We start from the raw sequence: 8,704 nt of genomic DNA on the forward strand, positions 1-8,704 counted from the left end.
AGTTGCTGGTTGGGGTTAAACCATGATAGCTCACCATTGAGATCTGCTGCAGTTGGATAGCACTGGGGTTAATGGGGAGAGCTTCTCTCCAACATCTGGATGCTGAGAACCAAACACTGCTCTGGGACAAACATTGGCAGCTCCCAGTGGCATTACTGGTAGCAGCTCCCAGTTCTCCCAACCAGTCTCTGTTTGGTACGTAATACAGGACTTTGTTTTATATATTAATTCAAAACTGTCCAGTACAGCTGTACTCTCCTGAAAATATACTGTGGTTCTGTCTGCAGCTGGGAAGGAAGAGCTACCAGTTTGTCAGTGGTTTCTAGGCTTTTACAGGGTGTTAAATCTCTGTAAGTCTTTTGCATCATCTATGTCTGAAGTCGCCATAAGGCACGCACACCAATCCAGTTGGCCACTGCTGTCATTTCTTAGATCCCATGTGGTCTGTATCTATCTGAAGAAAGAGAAGAAAGACACCTAAACTGGTGCCTATGCTTTCTGGTATGCAGAAGATATACTGAGATCTGCCTGCTGACCATAGGGTGGTAGGTTATCTTCACGTCTGGTAAGATATTGCTAGAATCTTGTTAGATTAGGCTCGCCTAATCTGACAGACTCATCTGTTAGGCCAGCCTAATCCAACAGCTGAGTAGCTGTTAGATTAGGCCAGTAGCTGGGAACGTGTTTCCTCATGGCTTAGACCGACTATCAAAAAGCCACACACAGACTGCCTGACAGACCTTGTCACCTTCCTTGTACAGAAGACAGCCAAACAGGACTGGCTACTGCACTAATCCTTGCTTGGCCTTTGAAGAACATAGATGAACACCATTACGAAAGTTCAAAAATCTACATTATAAAATATTTTAGACATTGAGGTACTGCAAAGCATTTTACTTCTCTCAGCAACAACCATGCTTGTGTTCCTAAAGCAGTCCTACCAGGCAGTATCCCGTGGGTTTCTATTGTCCCCTCTGAGTATTTTCTAGGGTCAGAAGGCATTTATCTGGGAGCAAGGTTCACCACAGGTGTAGGCCTGGTGGCATACACATTGCAAAGTATTTTCTCAGCTAGACATAAAGAAAAGACAAAAATATATTTAGAAAATTACAATTCTAAGGAAAAAAGTGTAAGTTCTGAAATGCTCTACCTTGAGCCTCTGCTATGGATGTTTTCATGAAATCAAACACAAATTACACTGCCTGTAACTTCTTTTATAGTACAAGTTGTCACTAACTCCAAATTGCTTCCCTGGCAGAATCTTATGCAAAATGTGTGGATGCTAGGATGTCCTCTTACTAAGGCCACCAATATCAGCAGACATTTATCAGTCTACAGTTTCAACACACCGTTGGTTTTGCTCTGGATCAGCCAGTGGATTTAGGCTTTATTGTTTTCTGAAAAAATTAGCTCCTATCAATAAAATCTCAGTTCCCATCTTTAGCTTTCTAAGATTATAGTGTTCTGTTTTTCATTATTACTGGAAACATTAAAATCCTTGATCTGTTCCTTTTCCTTCTTCATCTTACCAAATACGTGCACTAGGTAGAAGAAGAAAGCTCTCTATATAGGGCCTGGCAGCCCATAGTTCCTCCAGCTGAAGAACTTACACCTTGGAGCACTCTTTATCTTGCAGTCTGCTTTGTCTCACCAAACAGTGAGAGAGCTCTCAGGAAGACAGTGGTTAAGGTTTCCACCACCACATCCCGTAACACCAGTGCCCACACTCTCTTCCACACAGATTGAAGTGTGCTCTCTCTTGCTTTAAATTTCCACCATCCCTGCTCAGTCTATGTGAAAAGGGATGAAGGAACGTGCTGCAAAATTCCCACGTTCTCTTTGGGGAAGGGATTTCTTGTTGTGTTGAGTGATGGGCCACATGATGTTTTCGCTGGCACTAATAATACTCGGCTAGTGAGTACATTTTCAGGGTATTATTGTGTTTGCAACATATTTGTTTGCTGCTTACCTGTAGACAATGTGATATAATCAGAGAGAAGAAAGAGGCTGGATATAGTTTTAAGTACCCTATCACTGGATATTTTAAAGGATATTAGAAATGCATCTGTAAGGATCAACAGAGGCTGAACCTGTTTGGGGACTGGAGGATGGATCAGATCCATCTTTGTCAGCCCTTTTTGTTGCTCAGACCACCAAGTATCACCCTGTGCCATATTTTCACAATGTTTTTCATTTCAAAATGGGCTAGGTTTTGAATGTTGATGTTTTCACTTTTTCAATTTTTTTGCTTGTTAGTCCCACTTGTCTAAGGACTTGCTCATAAACAGAGAAGTGGGGAAAGAGGTGGGGGAAGAGTCTGTGTGCTTTTTTTTTTAAGTTTGCAATTTGTTTTTTCACATTCTGATGTCTTGGAAACCCCTGGGAGCCACTGTTTTGAGGAACCTTCCCATCCACGTCTCTGATGCAGTGGTGGGAGATAACTGGTGTGCAAGGTGTCACGAAGAGATAATTGAGGCAACAGTAGCCAATCTTTGCTAATGACGACACATTTCAGATTACCCTGGCACAGCATCCTCCTAAGCCCACAGACACACACAGTCTCAGATGTGTTGGCTGGGGACACTCACTCCCTGGGAGGTAACACGCTAACGTCTGGTACTTCTCACACTGCTGACTGCCCCTCACACTGTTCTGTCTGTCCCCATGTTTGAAGGTCCAATCCTGTTTAACCAACTGTTAGGCCTCTGCTGACACTTCGTATGTCCTTTAGCTTATGCCTCATATCACCCCACCACTAGCAGCTGATTTGAAAAAAAATGCACCCAAAGCCCCCCTGTGAGACTGACATTATTTTGCATTCATCTCAGTGCCTCTGAAGCATTTTGAGATCCTCCAATGAAAGTCATTACATAAATGCAAAGCATTTTATTGTTAAAACTTTAAATCATGACAGATTTTGAATACGTGTTTTTTGTGACTCAGTAATGAATAATCACAATTTGCATATAATATTTTCCTGTATTCAGCATACCCTTCTTCTCATTTAATCCTTCTGACTTGTGCTGCTGTAATAACCCCAAACCTGAATTACAGAAGCAACTGTGGATCACCTTGCTGTTAACTTGTTGATGAGTAATCTTGATACACCTATAGGCAGGAATAGTTGACAATTGTTTGTAGTGAGCAGGGAGGAAACCCATAATCAGAGGAAACATTTCTCTGTTTATGAGCAAGTGCATCCGTTTTGCTTTCTTTGTATCCAAAGCTATAGTGGCTGTCTAATATGAATATTACTTCCTTGTGCTTATTACTGCAGTGCCAAGGGATGAGCTAATATTGGGGCTTCACTTAATAAGGTCCTGGTCAAATGTGGACAAATAGGCAGTGATGCCCCAGTTCACTTGTGGTCTTAAAGAGCAGAACAGTGAGAAGGTATAAAATGCAAGCATTAATGGAAAGTGATAAGTAATTCTCTGTCTTTGAAGTATCTTTATTTGCAAAGGACAGTTTAATTTTTCTTGGAAACACTATGCTATTTGTCTGATCAGCTCCTTAGCTGCCCTTTTCTGGTTTCCCTTGAATGTATCAGCCAGGTGACAGCAGCAGTCCTGCAGAGACCCAGCTGTGGGAGAGGAGCTGAAATGCCTGCAGTAGCCTGCCTGTGCCCATGTCCGTAGAGCACTGTCCAGTGAACTGGAAATCCAGAGTCCAGCTCCACACACTTGTCCTAGACTTATAGGAACATGATTCTGCCATTGTATACTGGATATTGCAGGCAGGAGCGCGTTGTCTTTGTTACCTTCAGAAAGGGACGTGACCAGAGTTAGGACCTTCCTGGCCAGGAGGAAGCCCTGGGTCTGCCATGCTTCTTTCCATAACAAACCTCCACTGTCCTTTTGAAGGTCTTTGCAATGTGTGCTCCCAGGAAACAGGCTCCTGAAGATGGTATATCCCATGGCTTCTTTCATTATGGGGGTTTTTAGCTGGGATGACTTCTTGCCTGGGGGAAAAAATCTTTACTCGAGTAAAAGGATTGCCTCGCAACAAAGCTGTTTTACCAGATGCTGGTTTGTCCCATCCCTCTCCTGCACTTGAGTATATTCTCATAATGCTCATTTTTGCTGAGATAATCCAGCATCAGCTATGCTGACAATCCCACACAGAGCTATTTAGAGCAGCTAAGAGGTGTTTTGGGTCCCAGAGCAAACAGGCTGGTTCTCATCCCCCTTTTTCCTTCCTCCTTTCTCCTACAGGTTAACCCAGTGCTGACTGCCCTTCTCCCCAGCCCCACTGGTGGTGGTGGTGCAGAGGCACTCTCTGGGGTGCAGCTCCAGAGTCCCAAGGCATTCACCCCCACCCCCCCTTGGTGGGGTTTGGCAGAACCGTTCAGGATATGCATTAGTCCTTTTCTCTCCAATTTTATGGTGCTGGAGCATGATTAGCTCTCAGCTAGTACAGGTCTCGCCCTCCTCATCTTTTCAAATGTAAGTCGGTCATCAGGCTTCTTCCCAAGCATGTCCCATGAGCAGTTATTGAATCCCATTTCGCTGTTTGAATCTGGAAGCTGAACTCGCCACTGCCAGATTGGAAAATAAGCCACCACACTGCTGCAGAAAGAGAATAATTGCACCAGAATGATTTTGGTTGGGATTACTTGGGGTAAACTGACAAATACTCTGGGTGCATTTTCACACGCTGGCTTCAGCGGGGTAACCCGCCTGCAGTGAGACACCTGCGTGCAGAGGCTTTCAGGCACCTTCAGCTCTGCTAACATCCTCTGTCTCTCACAGTTCAAACTCATTTCTATGACTAGCTCAAGGGCAAGAAAAAACTGATTCTCCTCTCTTCACAACCAGTTTTAGCTAGAACTAGGTTTTAGGCAAGTTTTAGCTTTGGCTTGATTCAAGCAGAGAGTTCTAGTGAGCACTGTCAGAGCCCGCTGTCACCTACAGGGTGTGAAACTCCATCAGCAACAGGCACTCTGCATAGTTTCTTTTTGGAAAGGGGGAAAATTTGTGTCCAAAAGCTTTCTCCAGTGTCAACCTTCTGCTTTCAAGAACATTTCTCTTTCTGCTATTTCCAGTCTGAACTGGGGGTGAGGTTAGCTTTTTTCAGATACTCATTCATGCTTCCTTTTCATTTGTTTAAATTACACTCATCCATCTTGTCCATCAATATGTTGCCTTGCTTACCACAAAGATAATAAACTCCTGCACCCATAAACGCTTTGGTCCATAACTTCTCTCACATAAATATGCTCATTAACTTTTCTACAGGATGACTTGCATGAGGAAGATGACATATGTGCTCACTGGTAGGAAGATAAGAGTCTGAGGTAATTGGATTAGCTGTAATAGAAAAATGGGTGAGCTGCGGAGATGGAATTCACCCAGGACTGATTTGGAGCACAGAATATCAGTGTACTGCAAATCTGGTAGCAAATGATGTTTGTTTAGATGGCAGTTCAGGAGGCTTTATAAGTGCATATCTAACACTGAATCTGTGTATCATCTGTAGGATGTATGGGGCCATGCACCTCCAGATACTTGCATACAGTATTCTTTGATGAAAGGGGGCCCTAATGAATACATTTATTCAGGCTAAGAAAACTATAGGAATTTCACCATATTTCATAATCCAGTAAAAATAGCTACCCCAAGTTCTGAAGTAGCAATGTATTCTGCTTCTTCTTCTCCTCCTTATCTTAGCTCTCAAATCTGGAACAACCCCTGCTCCCTCCATGCCATCCTATTGGCACCAGCCGGAGGTACTGCTTGTATGGAATACAGCATGTTTAGTTATGTGGGAGGTTCTTCAGAGCTAGCTTGAAAAAGAACAGTATTGACCTTTAACCCAAGAAAGGACATTTAGAACCAGTTTTTATAGAAGACTTAAATAATGTGATTCTCCCAGAAGTCTGGCTGCAGAAAGATAGAGCTAGGATAACTCAAAAAATTTAAAGACACTGCTATGTCCCTCTTCCCTCTCTCCAATGACTTGCTCCTTGACCTGTGGACAAAAAATTCAGCTTTCCTACTGATCTCCTTCCTAGAGCAGAGATAATTATTCCTCACAGTGGTCTCCAGGACCTGCATGTGGCTCATGGAGACCTGAAGTTTCATGTTCAACCATGTTGAAGGTGACCCAAGAGTCAGTTCTCTGGGGCCTCTCAACAGCTGAACTCAGCCGGCATTGCCATGACATCTGCTTAGGGCTGTGTTGTCAGTGATGTAGCTGTTGTTTCCAAACCTTCTTTACCCTGTTTCACTTCTATTCAATTTATAGTTGTCTCTGATAGTTGAGATTAATGTGGATTTTATTTTATGAGCAAGTGTGGAGTTCGTTTTCAGGGTATTTATTGCTCCAGCCACATAGAGGAGATAAATCGCCTTTGAAAGAAAATGTCCTGTTGCATGCAATGGCCTCAGTAAATTTGTCTAAACTCTTAAAAAGTTGCCATTTAATCTCTGCCTGGGGTTAAGTCCTGTGAAACTAGGACTGAACAGTAAAAGAGCAGTAAGCAGTACACAGGACAGGCAATGCCTGCCTCCCTCTTTCAGGAGTACTCACCCCTTACTTCTTTCCACAGGTGCTTAAGCTCTTATTCTATGCTCAGTGGAGACATATATAACATGCCCACAGCCCTCCCTTGAATGGAATAAATTCATTTATTTGTATATTTACTTACATTTTCAGACAGTTTTCCACCCAAGCACATATGAATCTACCCATTTCTCTATTTTAATATCACCTGTAAGGTAGCTAGATATACATTGACATCTCAGTCTGGCTAGGATTGGCCATTTTGGACTTGCTTTACAGTAAAAACTTAGTTTTAGTCTCTATTATCAACAAATCTAGTCCTTGTGCTTGTGTTATGGTTAGTTTTGGTGTCCACTTAGAAGTGTCAGAAACACATGTGCCTTGTTACCTTGCTTAGTAAATGTAGTAAGAGACCCAGTCTTGGGTAATCCAGAATGGCAACTTCATCCACTACCTGTATGTTCATGTATGTATTTTGCTTTTGCACTTTGCAGTCCATACTGATTGTGACATACTTTCACGCAAAAAACAGTTGCCGTTACTGCATGTGTGGCATCCAAAAACTCCACGGGGCTGTTGCTATGCCTATAAGACTTTCTATTATAATGCTAAGTAAACACAAATTTTCAAATAAACTTAACAGATCACTTCTTTTTGTCAGCAATTTACAATGAAAACATGGTGATCTTTTTATTTTTAAAATTTGTCATATCTCCAATCCTAGTTGTTGAAATATTGAAGAAAAACTGGTGTTTATTTTCAGACATTCATTCATTCAACTGCTTTTGATGAATACCCCAAAATGTCATGTTTGATTTTGCTCTCAGCTTCTCACAGAAAACCTGCCTGTTCCAAGGGGACCTGTTGGATTGAATTAAATAACCATTAGATGAGGGGATTGTTTCACTGTGATTTAGCAAAGCAGAGCAGGCTCCTTCTGCAACTCAGAATAAGAATCAATCCCCTGCTTGCCCCAGCACTGTGCCCATTCATATCTCTGGGTATTTATGGACACAATACATACTTGCAAAGAGGATACTGTAACCTTATTGCTCAATGCATACAGATTTGGGATGTATATCATTTCAGCCTCTCTGTGCTCAGCAGAACAACTGGAGAAGTCTGCTAGTTTACCAGATAAGACAAATAGCTGAACGCAGAGACTGGAGTACACTGATAACCATCATAGTTCTAAACCTCTGCTGTGCTTACAGTAAAAGCCAGGAGAGAAAGGCCCCCTTCTAAAATAAAACAAAGCAGAAAACAGAACAAGTATGAGCTGAAGTGATAAATTATAGAGGACTTCATGTGGAGAAATCAAATAAATGTCTTTAAATATTTTTAGCATGCTCACTTTCCTTTCAATAGCTCAACAGGAGGTTCAGTGGTCTCACCTGGCATCTTATTAATACTGCACTGATTGGTGAGCGTGCAAGAATAGAGCGGCACTGGCATCTTGGTTAATCACATCTTCTAGGAAATTGTGAAAATGGCACAGGAGATACTTCACAAATGACGAGCTGAAGTTTTGCTGGGAAAAAAAGGGGTCTCTTTTCACAGCAAGTGGTCAATAAATTTAGCACTGTTATGGATCATAGCTATAAGTCAGTTTTCAAATGTTCCCAGCCGCATGTAGCATCTGTCTTATTCGGGAGTCTGATCACAAACAATCTTTGCTGCAAATGAAAGATGGAGTTTCTCTTGCATTCAGGCTTGCTTACTTTCCTTTCATTTGTGTCTTTTACTTGAGCTCTTCTTTGGATCCTGATATTTCAGAAGACTATTTTTGATCAATATAACTCTTCTGCAGTGCCTAGTGATTTCCTTATTTTCAACTAAAAATCTTTTTCATAAGCAATTCCCTATAGAAATGTTCCTTTTAGTCTTATGCACTACTTGGTTTTTTCTTCATGGATGGAATGTTATTTTTCCTTTTAATTCTCTTTAAACTGCTGACACTAATGCTTTCTATAAAACTTGTTGTGGGCCCTGCTCTGTATCTCGTATATATTTGGGATTAAGGAGAATTTATTATCATGTGGTCTTAAAGCAGCTTTTTCATAAGTCTTGAGTACACTCTCCTGTCAGGTGAGTGCTGATTATATATTATGGGGGAAAAAAAAGGTTTTAAAAATAGATCCAAGAATGAGAATAATCTGAAGGCTTGAGATGAACAGTTAGGAGAAACAAGACTGGGAGG

The sequence above is a fragment of the Haliaeetus leucocephalus genome, unplaced genomic scaffold (genome assembly GCF_000737465.1).
Source record: "Haliaeetus leucocephalus isolate CR32 unplaced genomic scaffold, Haliaeetus_leucocephalus-4.0 Scaffold932, whole genome shotgun sequence".
Lineage (NCBI taxonomy): Eukaryota > Metazoa > Chordata > Aves > Accipitriformes > Accipitridae > Haliaeetus > Haliaeetus leucocephalus.